The sequence below is a fragment of the Nothoprocta perdicaria genome, unplaced genomic scaffold (assembly GCF_003342845.1).
Source record: "Nothoprocta perdicaria isolate Ctin4 unplaced genomic scaffold, notPer1 scaffold_5, whole genome shotgun sequence".
Lineage (NCBI taxonomy): Eukaryota > Metazoa > Chordata > Aves > Tinamiformes > Tinamidae > Nothoprocta > Nothoprocta perdicaria.
This window is the reverse complement of record NW_020455754.1, coordinates 9,551,894-9,560,553: the sequence shown is the minus strand read 5'-3', so window position 1 is coordinate 9,560,553 and position 8,660 is coordinate 9,551,894. Positions and strand designations below refer to the sequence as shown.

General features: G+C 44.3%; 1 protein-coding gene across 2 annotated transcripts in view; it reads left to right on the top strand.

Moving 5' to 3' along the window:
- Positions 1–7,300, top strand: part of HNRNPAB (heterogeneous nuclear ribonucleoprotein A/B) — a 21,633-nt gene extending 14,333 nt beyond the window's left edge. For both annotated transcript variants that reach the window (XM_026047705.1, XM_026047702.1), the window contains one exon: positions 6,686–7,300. The gene's annotated coding sequence lies outside the window, so the exon portion shown is untranslated. The remainder of the gene's footprint in view (positions 1–6,685) is intronic.
- The last annotated feature ends 1,360 nt before the right edge of the window (positions 7,301–8,660 follow it).

Below are 8,660 nucleotides of genomic sequence, written 5' to 3'. Positions count from 1 at the left end.
GCCCGAGCGAGCGGGGCCTCGACCCAGCCGGGAGCGCTCCCCGAGCCCGAGCTCGGCGGCCGGGCACACAGCGCGCGCCGGCGGCGGCCCCCGCGCTCCGCGGGGCTGGAGAGCCCCTGAGCAGGCTGCAGTGCGCGCCGTGCGCCACGGGCACCCGCCCGGGGACCCCGTGCCTCACAGGTAACAGCGCTGGCGAGGCCCTTCCTGCCCGTGCACCCCTAACTGCTCTTTTGAGCTATTTATAAACCCAGGAAGTTTCTTTTACCTCAGAAAACAATTCAGGATGGCAGCGTGTTTAGCTCTAGTAGTGTCCAATGCATCTGCCGCCCTGCAAGCGAGAGTTTAAACGAGCCCTTTACCTGGCGCTCTGTGCCGGTCGGTGACAGAGGAGCAGGGGAGCGACGACTCCATCGCTTAGGGCTGGCATTAAAGAGGAGCAGGAGCAGCAGCCTCCGTTAGAGCAGTTCCTCTCCAGCAGGCACAGGGCTCCTGTTCAGGGCTGGAAGCACTAAGGAAAACAGGAGGACACAGACACAGAACCAGGAGAGGGACATCCTGGGGCGCACCCAGCCCTGCAGGTGTCTTATCCTGTACCTGAGCTCATTAACTTAGCAAGCTTCCTTCTAAAAGCAGGCAAATTCACCTCCCCCAAACACATATTTACATTATTTTAAACTAACAACATCTTCTAAGAGCACTCCAGAAAATACGAACAAGCCTTTCTCAATTACATGCTTTGACAGACTGGTGCTGACCAAAGTCAATGATAATTAACTCTCGTTCAAGTTACTTGATAAACACAGGAGAAATTTAAGGTTTGTGTGATGTCGAAGATCCAAAACCAAATCACCACATACTTTAAAACAATGTTGAACTCAGGAAGTAAAACTTACTGTTTGCGTAGAAGTCAGTTTTTAAGAAGCAGAAGACAGTAGAGAAGAAGTTAAAAGGGATAGTTTTATTTGAACTCTGTCCAAGTAAGATATTTAGCTATTTATAATACGAACCTGAACATTTACAATTTGGAAAGTTTGTTCTGGGTTACAAATGCAGAATTCATTATACATATTCACACAATTGTAAAGGCAATCTGTACAGAGAGACCACTGTTATAAAAATCTAGTATTCACTTTTATAACCCATGAATGCTCAAGAAAGTATGTCTCAGAGGTCTCAAGCAAATGCAATGTCCATTACAGCTTTAAGAATAAATGATGCAGTACTAATTAATACAATTTTTACACATTTAAACAATACATAAGTAATACTGTTAATAATGCCTTCACTTTTAAAGCAGCTGTTCCCCCCCGCCCAAAATGAGTAAATAGAATACCTTCCATGGTACATACATGATTAAAAATTGCAATGACTTTGCAAATAAAGGTGTTAAGTACACATTTTGTATTTTATATATATATATATATGTTTTATATTTTTAAGGTGATACGTTTAACAGAAATTCAGGCCAGCTTTGTATAAAAACACCATGTAAGTACATTCAGACAAACTATTTCTATTGCAAGACATGCAGACTGCACACACAAGCCCTTACAAGCAGTCAGTAAGTAAGGCCAACACTCACATAAATAAGGGACACTTAATAACGTGGCAGAGGATCAAGCCTTATCAGCGTAACTTCAAACAAATAAGGACAGATAACGCACATATTGCATGTAATTTCCTAAACCGTTTAAATAAATCACATTTTCATTTAAAATTTAAGCACACACCAGCAATTAGAGCTTTTCAGAATTTGTAACCTCAGGAATTACGCCTCAATGCTACAATGTAGGCCAGTTTTAAAAGATTGGTGTGTCTAAGTAAATGAACACAACAGAGCAGGTGCCTTTGTTTCAGGTTTGATGATCAGCTTCACCTGAGATATTTTGTGCTGAACCATCTTCTCATTGCTTTTTTTTTTAAGATAGTGAAAAAGTACTGCAAATAATTTGTTATGAATTTTTCTACAAAGCTTCATGCCATCTGTGAGGCCAACCAGCCAACACCCCATGACTCCAATTCTCTTTCCAGCTAATGACATTTTATCTCTTTGCCTGATTTGAAAATTCAGTGGGTAATATGGGTGCTTAGCGTTTTGCAAAAATGGTACCTATTTTCTTTTTTAAAAAATCAATTACAGAAATACAGATTTGATAGGCATCCACTCCACAAAACCATGTAAAACACCCTCTTAAAAGCTGAGCACACAATCTTACAATTCCGTATCTAACAGCACATAAAAAAAAAAAAGCAGCAAACACTATTAGTGCCATTTGCTGAGAAATGCATTCCAGTTGCGCGAGACATCTCCATTTTAACCTCCTTTTCATGAATACCTGCATTATAGACGAAACCACACGCAGACACACACAAGCAGCTGGCCAAGCGCTCCACTAAACTAAGCAATGACAAGGCAGCTCCTACCAGAACTGAGTGACTGTATTTTAAGACACAGAAAACCCACAAACACTCACGTGCTTCCCACTCGGCTCTGTTGCCAATCCTGGCACCTCCTGGGCAGTCAGGACTCACGTTTCCCATTGTTCCTGTGGTTTTCCCCAGGGTCTCTACACTACTATAGAGGCCTACAAACTATTAAGTCTTTCTGCTATTCGTTTTCAAGAAACAGGTTTTCCTCACTTATCAGTGGCGCTTTATACAACAGTTGGGCATCTTTTTTGTTAGCCACCTCACCATCCACAGACAGATAGCAAAGTCACAATGCAAACACTAGCAGAGGTCATTTTTAGCTTACAAAAATAAACTATAATTCAGGAAGATAGTCTGAGATTTGTATTTACTGGCTTACTACAGTGAGCAACAGATCTCCCAAAATGGAGCTATGAAATATTTCAGACTGTACTTTGCACTGGTAGCTGGCCAGGAACACCATTAAAATACAGGACACTCCAAAAAGCAACAACTCCAAAAACTAACACCAAAATAACAACTCCAAAAACTAACCCCAAGACTTGGTCACACCATACGCATAGCGACCAGATGTTACTCTCTTCTTTATCTGCAGTAACTTTTCTAAAATTGCTGTTGCAAAAGATTGCAAGCAATGCCTGCTGTTGCATAAAGGCAGTTCTGCAGAGCTGCAGTCAGTACCTCCAAGGGCAGCACGTCACATTGCTTGCCCTGCAGCTCCAGTGTCTTAGGCCTCTCAAAAAGCTCTCCCAACAATTCACCTCTCACTTGGGAAATCCTCTCGGCTTCCACAACTGGAAGCCTAGCTGGGCTACCAAGCAAAACAAAGCAAATACCAAGTAAATCTCACTGCAGGCTTCGAGCAAGCACTGAGGTTTTACTCCATCCTCAGGCACATGCAACACTGGGACCAACTCTAGCTGGGATAGCCTAAGTTGGAACCAACGTCACTCCTCAGAATTGGACCGGATACTTACAGCACTTATCCCCAAGAAGTGGCTTGGAACAGTTCTAGGGTTCTTCAACATTTTTAGCATTTGTTATGACGAGTATTTTTGAGCCTCTTCATATAAATCTGTTGTCTGCAAAGAAAATAATTTGAAACTTCCGCTCTCTACAGTTTCAAGTGGAAACTTGGCTCGTAACAGCTAGATTTGGTTCAACACCATAAACTTACTGTCTGGGTAACAACTGGACTAAGAAAAAGAAATGAGATTAAAAAGAAATGAGATTTTAAAAAAAGAAATGATGGAATTGCCATGGAGAAATAAAAGACCTGGGGGGGACAGAAAGTTAAAGTTTCTATTTGGACACCTCTGTTCTACAAAGAGCCATTCAAAACACAAAAGATTCACCCTGGGTGTCCTGCCAATTAGGGGGCAGGGAAAAATAAAAGTTTATTTTCCCTCCTGGCCTAAAATTACTTTTAAAATCTGTATTTAAGAGATGTCCTCTAGAGGGCAGCATTAAACAGCAGTCAGTGGCCATGCAGCCAAACCGCTGGCCTTGCAAGGCTGAGGGACAGGCTTACATTAACCAAGGATGATTATTTATCTTTACAGTAAAGCTGGGAGTTTCAAGCATCACAGCAAACCAGTGACAGCTTAAACTGAGCATTACAAATCAGGGAGCCAGTCTTTTCCATTCTAGCCCCAAAGCCCCATGCACACAACTGACCGGGGCCTGTGCACATTTTTGCCATTTCCACGTGCAAATGTGCATGCAGCCTACAAAAATCACCGCTGCTTTCTGAGCTGTGGGGCCTTTGGGGAGCCACTGCAGCCCCAAATCCTGCTGGTGTAAACGGGTTTGCAGCTACTACAGTCAAGACTGTTGTGCAGTTTCACCAGCTGATGCTGGACACCGAGTTGCCACTTTGGGAGAGAAAAGGAACCAGTTAGAAAACAGGTTTTCCAACATGAAAGCTTTGGCCATAATAAACACGCAGCTTCCTATGTAATGGATGATTGTAACAGTCCTTAAAACCCTGGCTAATGACTTATGCTGTTCTCCATGGAATACACTTAATAAATATTTTATCTTGGACATCACTCAGCCACTGCACTTCATCATTACACAAGATGGCCCAAACTGCTGAAACCTCACACACGTTTCACTGCTTTGCTTAATTTCACATGCTAAATATACGGAATGAGAAAACATAAGCACTCCCTCAAATATTTCACCTTTTGGCTCCCTCACAAAAACACACCAGAAGGTCTCTGCATTTTATCACGAGAAGAAACGTTTTTAAATACACAAGAGGAAAACCCCCATGGAAATAAATTCATCCTTAGATACACAGAAAGCGTTAGAAGTAGCGTATACGAGAGAGATGCCTCTCCTTTATAAAACTAAAGCGTGTGGAAATACCTGTTAAAAAGTTAACCAAAATCCCAATGCATTAAGGCTTGGAAACGTTTTCAGGCTGGAGCCTGGCTGGGTTTCCTGTGCCACCCGTTTCATAACCTGGAGCAATCCTGCCAAGCCAGCAGAGCCAGCGCAGCTGCACAGCGCTATCAGCACTGAGCTGGAGTTAAAACAAGCGCAATATTCCATTTATACAGAAAAGAGAGATCATTTATTTGCCCCGGGGTGTTCCCAGCCCAGGGCAGCACGTGCTGGGGACAGACCCCTCTGCGGGGGTCTGGGCAGCCTGTGGGTCCGCTGGGAGCTTGGCCCCCAAAGCCCCTGGGCTGCTCTGTGTCGGAGGGAGCATGTTCGTGATACCCGGAAAACGGCTTTTTTATTTTTAGCTATGGTTTTGAACAGAACAAGTTGGTTTTTAAGCAAGCGGCTTGTCCTCCGAGCATAAGGGAAATGGCCCTGTTCTTAACAGCTGTGCAGATTACGCCAAGGACCTTTTTTTCCTGTTTTATAAACAAGAAAACAAAGATAAACATGAATTTGGCCATGCTCTAGATTTCTCCAGGACCAATAACTTAAGTGTTTTAACCAAAATCCTTGTTTATTGATGAACTCACAAAACTAACGTGAAGAATCTCAGGGATCAACATAAATCAGTTGCTTGGTCTCTGATTGACCTATATTTCCTAAGCATTTGCAGCCTCCCTGTCAGTCATCTTTATTGCTGCTGACATCTGGTGGTAGCAATTAGCTGCATTTCTGAATTCCTGTAAAATAAATTTACATTCCCTCAAGCTGGAAGAATAGAGAGGGGTTTTTCTGGGGAGAAAAATAAAAGTGCTTTGTAAGGGCTGAGATACTTACTGAGTCTGGAGTAAGGCAGCTAGTAGTTCTTGGAAGTAAAATGGATCTTCATGAGCTATTTGCAAATTCAAAGTATTCAAAAAGGCCTATATAAACATTTTCATATGGAAGAGGAAAATAATCAGCTGATCTGGCATGAATTTGCTGAGCAAAGAAAATCGTTTCAAGTCTTCCCAGCGAGATTACAACTGTCCTGAAACAATTTATCACTTAACAACCTAGTCTTTTAAACGTGTGTTTGGAAAGCACACAGAAGTCTAAGCAGATTTTGTTTTTCTTAGACCCCATATGAAGTGCCCATGTGAAATGGGCACTTGTGCTACTAGAGCTTATCAGTCTGCATTAAATGATGAGGATACGGAATAAGGATACGGAGGTGGGAATCCACAGGCTTGCCCTTGGGGATCTCTGCCTCACCTGGGGCTCTCCTTTGCACAGGTTTCAGTTGCTTCAGCCCTAGGGACCAGGCTTATTCCTAGCAGCTCCCTGAGGATCTGCTAGTTAAATTCCTCATAGCTGAAGGGGCAAGAGTTGCCACATGGTGCAGAATCCCTTTCTGCCAGCATTTCTAATGGAAACGGAAGCAGCAGAAGTCCAGAGAAACTGCTGCATTCCGGCTGCAGCCTCGTACCAGACATCCAGACTGTGTCAGCCTGCTCCAAGTGCCTGGGTGAATCTGTACTTCAGATTTGATTCCTGGACTCAGGATTCAGATTTAACCTGTGCAGGGGGCATCAATGAAAGATTCGGCCAGCACAAACGGAGAGCAGCCACCAAGTGCCACGCTAGGATGCGGATTCCAGCCTTCCTCCTCAACTGGCATGCAAACCTTGAGTGGTCAGGCTGTGCCTCAGGAATGGGCAAGGAAAACCCCACATAAGAGGTTCAGTCAACGTAGAGCCCTCTTTTCCTCCCCTGTGAGCAAACATCGGGGTTCTGTGTTGGGAGGGGGAAGGCTGCCGTGCAGGGCTGACAGAGCACTAGGTAAAGCACTGTTCTGGTATTCTGTATCAATGTTTTGCAGGCCTGGCAAGTGGTCACAGTTGATGCCTACAAGCACTGGATATTCCACAAGTTGAAGACGGAATACTGACTTGTTTACCTGAAGATAATAGGACTTCGGGGTATTTCCTCAGAGAAAATATAAATTTTAATATAATTTCATAAGCTTTGGAGGTTAGCTTGTCTTGTAGCTTCAGTGATATCAAACTTCTTCGAGTAGGAGCTAGATAGAAAGCTGTTTAGTTTTTGCCAGCATATGTAAAACAAGACTTTTCTATCTGCATTGTAGATTGTTTGTGGACACTTCCAGATTCTTGTGCTTTTCTGCAGTCATTCTGGGGACTGACCTCTCATTGATACCAACAGAAGGTCCATGACCAGGATGAGTGCAGGATATTGAGCGTAGAGGCCCACAGTGTGGTTTGGAGTAGCGCCTTGCTTTAGTTTGGAGAGGACTTGGGGACACGGGAAGATCAACTGTACATTAAGGGAACAATTACAGATCTTCTTCCCAGTGACATCAATGAGAGATTTGCCTTCCACCTTCCACAGAAGAGGAATTTAGCTTTAATTTGGGACAGAAAAGGGTTTTTTCAAAAGCACTAGAGCCAGCAGGAGCCTGTTTTCCAACTGCTCCTTATGCCTTTAAACCCCCCTCCACACCAAAAGCGATAGCTAACATCATGAAATGGAAGTAAATAAAATGCATTTTCATTGCTGTTTGAGTTACATAATTCTTGCTTCTCGATTTGTTAGTTGATCTGCACAGATTTAACCTAAATGGCAACCGAGAATACAGTGAGCAGCTGGCAATAAGCTGGCAAAGATGCAAAGTGCAGCCGCAGAGCGAGCGAGGAGGCGCAGAACCCGGGCAGCTCCCAAAGAGCAGCCCAGAGCCGCACGCGTTTCGTGCCCGAGCTGGACGCCCACGTCAGCAGTGACCCGCAGCCACTGCCGCCAGCAGGACCCAGCTCGAGGACAGCAGCACGCAGGCACCGAGGGGCCTTCCCACCGAGCCCACTTCCCGCTCGGAGCGCCTTGCTGCTCACGGCACCCGAGCGAGAAGGAACGCGGCGCTGGGTCAGTGCGAACGGGGCACGCTGCCCTGGGCTCTCATCCTCCCTCAAACCCTCCTCCAGCTGCCCGCAGGGATGCGGCGGAGCAGGGACCCGAGGGAGCGCTCACATCTACTCCGCATACAGCAGAAACGCCTCCCGTTCCCCTTCCTCTGCATTCCTTAAGGTCAGGCCACAAAGATTTGTTTCACACTGGCTGCTTCCATGTCACGGAGCGGCTCTTGCATCCACTGCAGCCTCCTACACTCAGCCTAGCAACTTGCATTTGGCTAAAGCATTTCCTCCAGAAATGATCTGTGGAATCAAAATGCCATTACAGGGAACGGGGATCCAATCACTGGTCTGGTTGTCATTAATCAGCCTCGCTATTAAAAATCCATGGCTTTTTTTTTTTATTTCTCTGTAGCTTCAGCTTCCAGCCAATGGATGGATCTTTGTGCATATTTCTCAGTTCAATATAAGACCTCGTTATATAAAGCATCTCCTCCCTCCAAAGGCATTCGATTGCGTCCTGATCTTCATTTTAAGCTGAACAGACTCCTTGTAAAGAATTTTCTTTCTCCGTGAAATATTTTTTATGGCTCTTTTCTGCACAGTCTGTAATTTTTTCAGCATCTTTAAAAATGTTAACAGTGGAAGAGTTTGCAGTTTCTTTTATTGGTCTCACTAATGCCATATGCAGAGATAGAAATCATAATTCATTACTCTGCATAGGATGTTCCCGAGACCAGATAGTTTAAAGAAAAAGACAAAAAGAAGGGAGAAAGAGGCAGGCGAGAGGAGCGTGCCAACAGTTAGAGAGTTTACAATTAAACCACATAAACCAAGAAAGTCAAATATAAGTGAACCCTACAAACCAGGAGTGTTAAATACTCCAAACTGCCAAGTTTTGAGAACCTCAGGGGCGAGCAACATGATTTG